Raw genomic sequence first — 13,577 nt, 5'->3', positions numbered from 1 at the left:
AAGAATCACCCATTTTTGGGGGTAAGAATTGAGCCATAAGTTTGAGCTCCGAGCATGACGTCACGGTAGCCTGAGGCCTTCTGACGCGCTGGTTGGTTCCCGCCTCAGTCGCCCACGGGCTGCCTGAGAGAGAGGAACTCCGCCGAGTGTCCCTCTCAAATTGCGCCATTTTTTACCGAGTGTCCCGCAGTGTTTTGGCCTTCAAAACTTTGTTATGGCACCTACCCGTGAACTATCGAGTGAAATCATATCCCAGATCATTGCTCTAAAGGAGGCAGGCCACCACACAAAGGAAATTAGTGAATTGGTTGGTGTGGCACGATCGACAGTGCGTCGTTGGTGTGCAAGCGGTTTTGGGAGGAAAACGGTGGCGAAGTTCCCACAAAGAAACCGAGGTCTGGTAGGCCTAGGAAAACTTCCCCAAGGTCTGTTAATGTTTTAAAACGTGCAGTGGAGTTTAATCCTTGTGTGAGTGCAAGGAAAATTAAGGAGAGCAACCCGGAAGTGTTTGGTGAGGTGTCAGTGAGAACAGTGTCTCGTAGGGTGCATGAGCTTGGTTACACAAGTCACAGGCCTGTGAAAAGCCTCTTCTCTCTAGCAGCCAGAGAATTCGTAGGGCTTGCCTTTGCTATATAAATATCTAAATTGAGGTGAGGAGCAATGGTTGTCAGTGTTGTGGTCTGATGAGGCAACATTTAGTGTTACCTGTAACAGAGGAGCATGCAAAGGTAGTGACCCACTTGACCCACGGTATGTAGAAAGCACAGTTAAACATCCTGATTCACTCATGGTATGGGGTTGTTTCTCAGGGAAGGGTTTGGGGAAGCTTGTTGTACTTCCCAAGAACCTCAGAGTGAATCAGGATGTTTACCTGGAGCTTCTGTGTGATCATTTACCAGACTCCTTCGAGCTAACAGGTGCACGAGTGTTTCAGCAGGACAGTGCACCTGCTCACAAGGCCAAATCGGTCACCAATTGACTTCGTGACATGCGAGGTATCATTCATGACAGACTGGCCAGGAAATAGCCCAGACCTCAACCCGATTGAAAACCTTTGGTACGTCGTAAAGAAGAGTCTCCAAGGGAAGGACGTGAGCTCTCTGCCTAAGCTGGAAGCCGCCATTCGTGACTCCTGGGACAAAATACCCCTCCAGCACCTCAGGAGCCTCGTCCTTTCATTTCCAAGATGTCTCAGGTCCGTGAAGAAACGTAAAGGCTACCCTACGAAGCACTAAAGGTAAATAAATATGCATATATTTATATGTTTTTTCAATGTTGAAAGGTTTGTTTCTCAGGAGGGACGCAGGCGCCCCATACTTCTGACGAGCAGCACTGTATATATATATATATATATATATATATATATATATATATATATATATATATATATATATATATATATATATATATATATATATATATATATATATATATATATATATATATCTATATATATACTGTATATATACTGTATACTGTATATATATACTATATATATATATATATATATATATACTGTATATATATACTATATATATATATATATATATATATACTGTATATATATACTGTATATATATATATATATATACACACACACACTCAATCCTCGAGTACCGCGGGCAATAGGGACTGGACAAGGATCGTGGTACCCAAATCCGCGTCACTCAGACAATATGTTTATGTGTATAATGGTACAGTGTGTTCTGGTGACTTTTCATAACTCATTTTTACCCCTTTTTACAACCTAACCCCGTGTAAATTAACCCTTACTTGCACCCACCATCAGGTAAAACAATGAGACGTAACTGTTGTTATTTAAAAAATCAGTGGTATTAAAAATAGCATTAACAAAAACAGAAGTTGGGCTGGGTACCCTTTAATTGATACGTAGCTCCATGGTATTTTCCTCCCTCCCCTCAGCCCCAATATTGTTGTCAAAGTTTCGCCATCTCTTGGATCATGTGGCCTTCAGGAGAGACCTTAGGCCATATGGTTAGATGAAAATTCATGGGTTTGACAGCTTTAGGGGACGAAACAGAACAAAAATGTGTGCTAACCACAAAAAATTACATTCATCCTTGTGTTCTCTTGAGTTAGCATTCCGTTTCACATTCTTCATTTGATATCTCGCTTCCCTACACTTTTCAGACAGACTAAGCATATGGCTAAACTGCTCAGTCAGTCCGAAATGTGTTGGGAAAAGCGATATCGAACGAAGAATGTGAAACGGAATGATAACTCACAAGAACACATGGATGAGTTTTTTTTTTTTTTTTTCCAAACATTTTCGTTCCATTTCGTCCTCTAAAACTGCCAGACCCATAAATTATTAGTCTAACCATACGGCCTAACGTCTCTCCCGAAGGCCACGTGATACGAGAAGGCGAAACTTTGATAACATTATCGGTGGGGGGTGGGGAATGAATGCCGGGAAGGTACGTATCAACATAAGGGTACCTAGCCCAACTTTTTTGTTAATGCTATTTTTAATATCATTGGTGAGCTTAATTACAATGATTATATCACTGTTTTACCTGATGGTGCATATAAGTGGGGTAATTTAAGTGGGGTAAGGTGGTAAGGAGGAGTAAAAATTACAATTTCTCTGACGCTCCACATAACGCCCTATAGGCCTAAGCTTCTCAGTCAGCTTCAGGACAAATATAAACTTTCAGTGCTACAAGGTTCGCATCACTTCGTTCGCACGATCTTTATCTTCTCCTTCCAAATCGTTATGATGGTGCTTTCATGTATTCCACACTTTTTTGCCATCTCCGTAAACGTACGCTTTACTTAAAGCAGTAGAAGGACCTTACCAGTTCAATTCATATTCCTCCAGTTTGTTTTCGGTGTTTTTCTGACTATTTTAAGGGTGATAAATTGCAACTGCCTGCAGAAAAACTTCCCACATTTTATCATCCCGCTCCTTAAGCCGTACCTATGATTGTCTTGACGTACTCAAAGGTGGTTTTCGTCTCCCAATTTCCCAACTGGATGCTAGGTTAGATTAGGTTAAATTATTAGGTATAGTTAGGCTAGGTTAGGTCAATTGTAGTTAAACATTTAGGACAGGCCCTTTCTCTGTAACCCTGACGAGGCAAACGAGTTGACACAGTGTAACACAGCTAAAAACAACGGGGAAACAGATTTAGCATGAAACCATTATTTACCTCCCATAAGTAATCCGAAAAATACAAGACTATCAGGAAGAAGATCGAAGAATGTGGAACTGAACGCTAACTTGTGAGAGAACATGGATGGAAGTAATTTTTTTTTCTGGTTAGCAAACATTTTCATTCAGTTTTGTCCCCTAAAACTGCGAAACTCATATGACTGTGAGGTAAAGTCAGTGAGATGCGAGAAAGGATTTTATAGCCGTAGGCTCAGTCGGTCCGAAACGTGTTGGGAAGCACGAATTCGAACGAAAATGTGGAACTGAACACTAACTTACGAGAACCCATGGATGAAAGTTTTTTTTTTTTTAATTAGGAAACATTTTCGTTCCATTTCGTCCCCTAAAACTGTGAAACCCAGTATGAGTGTGGGGTAAAATTAGGCGAGGCGCGAGAAAGGACATAACCGTATGCTCAGTTAGTTGGGAATGTGTTGGGAAGCACTAAATCGAATGAAGAATGTAGAACTGAAAGCTAATTTACAAGGACACATGGATAAAAGAGTAACTTTTTGTCTAGCAAACATTTTCATTCCATTTCCTCCCTTAAAACTGGAAAACCCATTATGAGTGGGTAAGAACTAGGTGAGGCATGAGAAAGGACTGATAACCACATGCCCAGTTGGTCCGAAATGTGTTGGGCAGCATGAAATCGAATGAAGAATGTAGAACTGAACCCTAACTCACGAGAACACATGGATTTTTTTTTTTTTTTCCTGATTAGCATACATTTTCGTTCCATTTCGTCCCCTGAAATTGCGAAACCCATAAATTTTGTCTAACCATTTGGCCTTGAGTGTGCCCATGAAGCATATTTTTTTCTGTATGCGTATTCATCTCACCACCGGGAACCCTCAGCCAGGAACAATGCTCGCCCAGTTGTTTCAAAACTAACCATAGGTTTTTCTCAAAAATATGCTCAGTGTGTTTCCCAGGCAAAATTTTTTCTACCTAACACCTAACCTATCCCACTAGGGCTGCTTGGCTTAGGTGGCTGGGTGTGGTATTGAGATCAATACCCATACAGAATGGAACTATGTGCCCAGGAAAAGTACCCTGAATTTAGAGGGTGATGTCATCGCGCGCGACTTTCAAATATAGTCGCCAGGCCAGCTGACATCCCGCGTGAGCTCGAGTTTTTCCGCGTGTTGACATGACTTGTCTCATTATGCCGACCGCATTAGAACAAAAACATGTTACACAACCACGTGTTACTCAAGGATTGAGTGTATATATATATATATATATACAGTATATATATATATATACAGTAAAAGTCCTATTATTCGGTAGATCCGACATTTCGGCAGTTTTGAGAAATAGTCCCATTTATGAAAATCTTTGATCGTTCAGCACATGTCCGGAATCATCTCGGCAATCCAGGAAGTGTTATTTTGTGACTTGTAGGCCTAATGTTTCATTATACTTCTATATGTTCACCAGTTTCTATATTTTTCAGATTCAGGTATAGTACTGTATTGATTACAATATTGCACAGTAATATATAGTACAGTAACCCCCCCCCCAAATTAGTGAGGGTTACGTTCCAAGCCCCCTCGTTAATTCTTGAAATTCGCTCAGTCTTGACACCTTCCTGAAAACGACATTTACAGTAATTGCGTAGCCCATGAACCACTGATACTGTAATGCATTACCCATAAAAAAATGTTGCATGTTAAATCAGTTTCCCCGTTGTTTTTAGCAGTATGGCTGTGACAGCTCTTGTATTTTGATTCCTCAGCATGATGGTGGAAGGGACTGTCCTAAATGTTTAACTAAACGTAACCTAACCGAGTTTAACTGTACCTAATAATTTAACCAAACCTAACCTACCCTAAAGACAGAAAAATACATATAATAAACTGAAGGAATATGAATTGCTAAGGTCTTTCTGATGAAAGTTAAACGTACGTTTAAACACCTATTCTTTTGTTCGTTTTTGTGTTTATGTGTGAAAGAGAAAGTATTGATGCAAACAGTAATATATCCCATTAACCCCTTAATAACCTCCACCATTCAACAACACTTTACAGTACCGATGTCAGTGATGTCAAGTTAGTGTGAGCTATAAGGAAAACTGAACAATTATGGTTAGGGAACAAAGGTTACTGGTATGTTTACACGACTCTACGCTACAATTCCAAGCTGTCAGGTGGTCGGTTAATCTCAGATATATTCGCCCATTTGGTAAATGCACCATAACTTTATCAGTTCTTCCATGACTCATAGCGAATCATGGCATGGGTTTAGGAAGCTAAATAACACATTACTAGGTGTGCCAGACGATTATCTTCACATCGTTAAGAAAAATAAATTGATTTCAGAAGAATGGAAGAAACTTACTCTGCGTACTCAGAGAGGGATTAAATTTCTTCCATTTTCTTAAAGATGTGAAGATAATCGTCTGGCACACCTAGTAATGTGTTATTTAGCTTCCTAAACCCATGCTATGATTCGCTATGATTCACGGGAGAATTGGTAAAGTTATGGTGCATTTACCAAATGGGCAAAAACATCTGAGATTAACCAACCACCTGACTGCTTGGAATCATAGCGTAGAGTCATGTAAACATACCAGTGACCTTCGTTCCCTGCCCATAATTGTTGACAGTTTTTCGTAGCTCACACTAACTCGACATCACTGACATTGGTACTGTAAAGGGTTGTTCAGTGCTGGAGGTTATAAGGGGTTAATGGAATACATTACTGTTTGCATCACATGTAAACAAAAAAAACGAACAAAAGAATGAGTGCTAAATGTACGTTTAACTTTCATCAGAAAGACCTGCCAATTCATATTCCTTCACTTTATTCTATGTAATTTTCCGACTATTTTATTTTGTGTTTGGAAAAAATACTGTTTACAGTACTCACTCGAAACATATTTGTCATCATCATCATCATCATCATCATCCGGACCTCCTTTCCCACCCAAGGCACATATTTGTAATAATATAATTAGTGATCACAGTGTTCACCAATACAAATAATGTACTGATCTGGTAGGTAATATTCCTTATCATTTCAGCCATCCAGGAAGTGTTATCTGACTTGTAGGCCTACTGTGTCATTACACTTGTATATGTTCACTAATTTATATATATATATATATATATATATACTTTATATATATCTATCTATCTATATACCTAGGCTGCTTCCCCCAAGGAAAGGGAGGTAGCCGAGACAGGATGACACACTCCCCATTTACTCATCCATTCAAACACATTCATTCGCATCTTAGCCCCAAAGGGGAGAACAGACAGATCCTCACCGCACCACACCGCACAAGGGTCAACTGCGCAATGCAATCAGTGGCATCCGCAGCAGGGCCCGACAGCAGAGCTGGTTTACCCCTGCCACATCATAACAGACCCATCCCCTTACCCACACCTGACATGACTAACTGATCAGACCAAATGCGGGAGAATATCCCCTCAGGGCTGCGTCGTCATTTATTCATTCACAGTTTCTCTCCATTTCTTTCTGTCACACAGCCACTCTTCCTTGCTCAACAGACGTCCCTCTCACATCCAGCGCTCTCTTCACACTGTCCATCCATCCTATTCGTGGTCTTCCTCTCAGCCTTACACCTCTCACATCAGATTTAGTTTTCTTTTTCACCAATCGCTCATTATCCATTCTCTCCATATGCCCAAACCATCACAACACCCTCTGCTCAACTCTACCAGCCATCTCCTGAACAACTCCAGTTCTCCTTCGCACTTCATCATTTTGCACTCGATCCATACGCATCACTCCACATATACTCCTCAGACACCTCATCTCCATTACATTCAAACTTTTCCTTTCTGCTACACCCATATTCCATGTTTCAGCCCCATATAACGCAGTCGGTACCACAACATCCTCATACAACCTTCTCTTTACATCCATTCTAAGCGAACGACATCTAAGCACCTTTTTCATTCCTCCCAGCACCTTTCCTACTTCATTTATTCTAAACTTCACTTCTGCATCTATTCTTCCATCCACAGCAACATGTGAACCTAGATATTTAAAACACTCTACCTCCTCAAGCAACTCGCCATTCAAAACTATATTCATCCCCCTACCATTTACCAACCTCGTAAGGCAGTGTGAAAGGGGAAATAGTAGGGGAGTGAAAGATAGGAATAATAGATTGTTGGTGGAGAAGAGAGAGAAATTGAGGAGATGGAAGGAGCACTTTGAGGATTTGTTGAATGTAGAGAGTGAGAGCAGTGTGAGTATAAGTGGTTGGGGAATGGCTGGGAGAAGAAGAGATGAGAGGAGGGAGGAAGAGATCAGTAGGTCGGAAGTAGTGGAAGCGATGAAGAAGATTAAGCAGGGAAAGGCCCCAGGAATTGATGGAGTGTGTGGTGAAATGCTTAGGTATGGGGGTGAGATTGTTGTGGAGTGGATATGGAAGTTGTGTAGATTGGCTTGGGAAGAGGGAAGGGTTCCAGAGGACTGGAAATCAGGTATAATTGTTCCTCTGTACAAAGGAAAAGGGGAGAGAGAAGTATGTGGTAACCATAGGGGTATTTGCCTTCTTAGTGTGACTGGTAAAATATATGGTAGAATACTCATTGATAGGGTTAGGCATATGACAGAGGAGCTAGTTGGAGAAGAACAAGGGGGATTTAGGAAGGGAAAAGGGTGTGTAGATCAGATATTTGTTCTAAGATGTTTAGTGGAGAAGTATCTAGAGAAGGGATGGAAAGTGTACGCTGCCTTCATGGACTTGGAGAAAGCTTATGACAGAATAGATAGGAAAGGTATGTGGAAGGTATTAAGAATATATGGAGTGGAGGGGAAATTGTTGAGTGCTGTGAAGAGTATGTACGAGGGAGCTAGGGCTACAGTGCGAGTGGATGGTGAGCTGAGTGAGTTCTTTAATCTCAATGTGGGACTGAAACAGGGGTGTGTAATGTCTCCATGGCTGTTTAATATATATATGGATGGGGTCATAAAGGAGGTACAAAGTAGGGCAGTGGATGTGGGGGTGGCCCTAATGAATGAGGGTGAGATTTGGAAGCTTCCGGTGTTGCTGTTTGCTGATGATACAGTATTGTTGAGTGAAGATGAATGGGAGTTGCAAGGTTTGGTGAATGAATTTGGGACAGTGTGTAGGAGGAGGAAGCTGAAAGTTAATGTAAACAAAAGTAAAGTTATGGTGTTTGAGAGGAATGAAGTCACAGAGTGTGCAGTGAGGTTGGATGGTGAAGATATGGAGAATGTGAGTGCATTCAAGTACTTGGGTAGTGTGATGAGTAAGGATGGAACTTTGGGGGATGAAGTAGGTGAAAGGGTACAGCAGGGAAGGAAGGCTGTTGGCACACTGAAAGCAGTGATGAGAAATTGGGAGGTGAGTATGGAAGTTAAGAAGTCACTGCATGATGGTATTGTGATCCCTACCCTGACGTATGGAAGCGAAGCGTGGACCTTGCAAGAGGGGAACAAGTCAAGAGTGAGAGCAGTGGAAATGAGTTACTTGAGAGGAGCATGTGGAGTGACATGGAGGGACAGGTTGACGAATGAAGAAGTGAAGGAACGTTGTGGGGTAGATGTGGATGTGGTTGAAAAGATTAGGAGAAATACACTGAGGTGGTTTGGACATGTGGAGAGGATGGAGAATGAAAGACTGACTAAGAGGGTGTATGTTGGTGAGGTGGAGGGTGGGAGAGGGAGGGGTAGACCGAGGATGAGGTGGAGGGATGGAGTTGAGAGGTATATGAGGGAGGGGGGGGTGAGTTGGGGGGAGGGGAGTCAAATGGTGGGTGACAGAGTGACTTGGAGGCGTTTTGTCTGCGGCCACCCTTTGCGGGATTAGGGCGTCGGGCTATAGATAGATAGATAGTACACTTCATCACTTTACTGTTATTCTCATTGAAAGCAGTGATAAAAAACAGGGAAGTGAGCATGGAAGTGAAAAAGTTACTACATGACAGTATTGTGATACCAACTCTAACGTATGGAAGTGAAGCTTGGACGTTGTTGGAAGGACACAAGTCAAGAGTGAGAGCAGTGGAAATGAGTTATTTAAGAGGAGCCTGTGGAGTCACATGGAGAGACAGGCTGACAAATAAGGATATAAAGGATTGTTGTCGTGTGGATGTGGATGTGATAGGAAGCATTATGAGGAACACACTGAGGTGGTTTGGCCATGTGGAGAGGATGGAGGGTGAAAGACTGACGAAGAGAGTGTATGTGAGTGAGGTGGAGGGGGGAAGAGGGAGGGGGAGGCCGAGGATGAGATGGAGGGATGAGGTGGAGAGGTATATGAGAGAGGGGGGTGTGAGTTGGGAGCAGGGCAGTGAAATGGCGGGGGACAGGGCGACTTGGAGGCGATTTGTTTGTGGCCACCCCAAACGGGATTGAGGCATCTGGCAGTAGATAGATAGATAGACTTTCAGTTTCCTACTTTCACACACCCTTCCAAATTCCTCTACCAACTGTCTCAATTTCTCCTCTGAATCAGCCACCAGTGCAGTATCATCTGCAAACAGCAGCCGTTTCAGATTCCACTCTCCACCATCAACATTCACCACACTCAGACTTCCACCTAAAACTCTTGCATTCACCTCCCTTACAACACCATCCACGTAAATATTAAACAACCAAAGCGACATCACACATCCCTGTCGCAACCCCACTCTCACGGGAAACCAATCACTCACAGCATTTCCCACTCTTACACATGCTCTACTATTTACATAAAAACTTTTCACTCCTTTTAGTAACCTACCATCAAGTCCATACAATCTTAAAACAGTCGACAAAGCCTCGCTATCAGTTCTATCATACGCTTTCTCTAAATCCATAAATGCCCAAAACACATCCTTGCCTTTTGCTAAATTCTTTTCACATACTTGTCTCACAGCAAACAACTGATCCATGCATCCCCTCCCTCTCCTAAAGCCACACTGCTCATCACCAATCACTCCCTCTATGCCCTCTCTAACTCTCATAATTAACACTCGACCATACACCTTACCTACAACACTCAACAGACTTATACCCCTAAAGCTAGAACATTCATGCTTATCACCCTTGCCTTTATACAATGGGACCACACAAGCACTTGCCCTGTCAATTGGCACCATACCTTTCACAAATCATACATTCAACAGTCTTACTAACCAGTCAACAATAGTCACTCCACCACCCTTCAGGCATTCCACAGCACACCCATCCATACCTGCAGCTTTCCCTGTTTTCATCTCCTTTACTGCCTTCTCTACTTCCTCCTTCGTGATCAAAGAATCATTCAACTCTCCCAACACATTTATTCCTTGCACCCTTCCATCCGCCACAATCTCAGCCATCCTTTCCTCCTCTACACTTAACAGTCTTTCAAAATACTCTGCCCATCTCTTCCTTACTGCATCCATCTCATTTAACATCCATCCTCTGCTTTTACTCGTTCTTCCTTCCCAGACTCTTCCTTTTGCACCTTTTTCACCTCCTTCCAAAACATTTTCTTATTCTGTTGAAAATTCTCTGTCAGCCGCCTACCCCACCTCTGATCTGCTGCCACTTTAGCATCACGCACAGCCCTTCTCGCTCTATTCCTCTTTTCCTTATACCTTTCATATGACATCTCATCCTTCCTCTGCAACCACACTTCATATGCATGTCTCTTCTCATCCACAACCGTACTTACTTCCTCGCACCACCATTCACTTCCTTTTCTTACACCACCACCCACATGTCTCACACCACACACCTCTTCTGCATGCCCCACCACAGCACTCTTAAACAACTGCCATTCCTCCTCCACACTGCCATTTTCCCGATCTTTCACTGCGTTTCACTCATCTTTCAATTTCTCCTGATACTCTATCTTTTTCTCTATTTTATCCAACTCACTCACTTTCAAAACCTCCCTGCCACACCTAACCCTCCTAGCTCTCACCCATCTCTTACCTACTCTTAACTTTCCCTCCACCAGGTAGTGGTCAGACATACCTCCACCCTCCCCTCTCAGAACTCTCACATCCAACAATCTTCCTATTACATTCCTAGACACAACCACATAGTCCATCAAAGCTCTATCAACAACCCTTCAACCCTCCTGTCTCACCCATGTATACTTATAAATATCTTTCTTCTCAAACAGCGTATTTCCAATCACAATCTCTCGCTCAACACACATCACTATCATTCGTTCCCCATTTTCATTTCTTCCAGGCACACCATGCATACCAACTACACCTTCAACTGCTACATTTCCCACTCTAGGATTCAGATCTCCCATCATTACCACATTCACATTTGCTCCAAAATTCTGCAGACACTCATCAACATCATTCCAGAAAGACTCCCTCTCTTCTTCATCCCTTTCACTACCAGGCCCATATGCACTCACAAACACCCACAACTCACATTCAAATTTCACTTTCACCCACATCAGTCTCGATGACACCTCCTTCCATTCAATCACACACTGCTGTACTTTCGGACTCACCAACAAGGCCACACCTTCTCTTGCCCTTCCTCTATCAGCACCTGACAATCTTCCATTCACACTTCCAAACATGAACTCACCCTTCCCTTTCATCTTCGTTTCACTCAAAGCTAACGCATCCAACTTTCTTCTCACAAACATTCTCCCAATCTCCTCCCTTTTAGCCTCAATCGTACTACATCCACGCTCATTCATAGACCCAATCTTCAGGGTATGGAGATAACTCCATTCCCCATCCCTTTCTCTGGCCTGTCTCTTTTTAGGAACTAAAAAACAGAGGAGGGGGTCCCTAGTCCCCTCACCCTGCCCCTTTTAGTCGCCTTTTACGACACGCAGGGAATACTGTGGCAGTATTCTTCCTAACACAACCTGGCCACAGAGTAGTAGTACCACCCCATAGTGCGGCCAGATTTTGTCCCCCCCGCCACAGTATATATATATATACCTATATATATATATACTGTATATATATATATACTGTATATATATATACTGTATATAACGGCCATACCACGTTGAGTACACTGCTTCCCGTCCGATTAGCGAAGTTAAGCAACGTTGGGTCTGGTTAGTACTTGGATGGGTGACCACCTAGGAACACCAGATGCTGTTGGCATAACGTTCTCCCTACGTGTGTGGGGTTGGTGGAGGATTAGTGCCCCTCCCTGTAAAACAATTAACTCTAAGCTATATGTTTCAGATTCAGGTATAGTACTGTATTGATTGCAGTATTGTGCATTATACAATATTCTCTCCAAACACAGTTGTAATACCATAAGTGGTGATGACAGTGTTCACCAATATATTTAAGGTACTGAGTGAGTAGGTTTTTTGATAATTCGGCAAATCCAATTTTTGGGCATCATCCCAGTCCCATAGATGTCGAATAATAGGACTTTTCCCGTTGTATAAAGGCAAGGGTGATAAGCATGAATGTACTAGCTTTAGGGGTATAAGTCTGTTGAGTGTTGTAGGTAAGGTGTATGGTAGAGTGTTAATTATGAGAGTTAGAGAGGGCACAGAGGGAGTGATTGGTGATGAGCAGTGTGGCTTTAGGAGAGGGAGAGGATGCGTGGATCAGGTGTTTGCTGTGAGACAAGTGCTTGAAAAGGTACAGCAGGGAAGAAAGGTTGCTGGTTCTTTGAAAGCAGTGTTAAGAAACAGGGAAGTGAGCATGGAAGTGAAAAAGTTACTACATGACAGTATTGTGATACCAACTCTAATGTACGGAAGTGAAGCTTGGACGTTGTTGGAAGGACACAAGTCAAGAGTGAGAGCTGTGGAAATGAGTTATTTAAGAGGAGCCTGTGGAGTCACATGGAGAGACAGGCTGACAAATGAGGATATAAAGGAGCGTTGTGGTGTTGTTGTGGATGTGATAGGAAGTGTTATGAGGAACACACTGAGGTGGTTTGGCCATGTGGAGAGGATGGAGGGTGAAAGACTGACGAAGAGAGTGTATGCGAGTGAGGTGGAGGGGGGAAGAGGGAGGGGGAAGCCGAGGATGAGATGGAGGGATGGGGTGGAGAGGTATATGAGAGAGGAGGGTGTGAGTTGGGAGCAGGGCAGTGAAATGGCGGGGGACAGGGCGACTTGGAGGCGATTTGTTTGTGGCCACCCCAAACAGGATTGAGGTGTCTGGCACAGTGCCGGTCCTAGCTTTTCTGAGGCCCTACGCTGGATTTCTTTTGGCGCCCCCCCCCCTCTTTATTTACATTTCTCCCTCTACCCTATATACAGTATTCACCCCTCAAGTTATACTCCTATCCTGAGCAATGTAAAGTAAAAAACTTGCACTGCATAATCTTGTATTCTTTGAATAAAAGTAAAATAATGATACCTTGCGTGAAGCTATAATTTACAAGTAATTATTACTCATATATATCATCATCATCATCATCATTCGGACATCCTTTCCCACCCTAGGGCAGGGTGAGGAGTAGCAATGTA

General features: G+C 42.7%; 1 protein-coding gene and 1 non-coding gene across 2 annotated transcripts in view; both read left to right on the top strand.

Moving 5' to 3' along the window:
* The window catches only part of LOC145402916 (heparan-alpha-glucosaminide N-acetyltransferase-like), a 609,963-nt gene that overhangs the window by 21,727 nt on the left and 574,659 nt on the right, over positions 1-13,577 (top strand). The gene's annotated exons all lie outside the window — the stretch shown is intronic.
* On the top strand, positions 12,125-12,243 carry LOC145402978 (5S ribosomal RNA). The gene has a single exon (XR_013897913.1). It is a non-coding gene; the product is annotated as a 5S ribosomal RNA (ribosomal RNA).

The sequence above is a fragment of the Coenobita brevimanus genome, chromosome 59, assembly GCF_032717465.1.
Source record: "Coenobita brevimanus isolate Jiangsu-jjx chromosome 59, ASM3271746v2, whole genome shotgun sequence".
Taxonomy (NCBI): domain Eukaryota; kingdom Metazoa; phylum Arthropoda; class Malacostraca; order Decapoda; family Coenobitidae; genus Coenobita; species Coenobita brevimanus.
The sequence above is the reverse complement of the archived record's forward strand: the minus strand, read 5'-3'. Positions and strand labels throughout refer to the sequence as shown.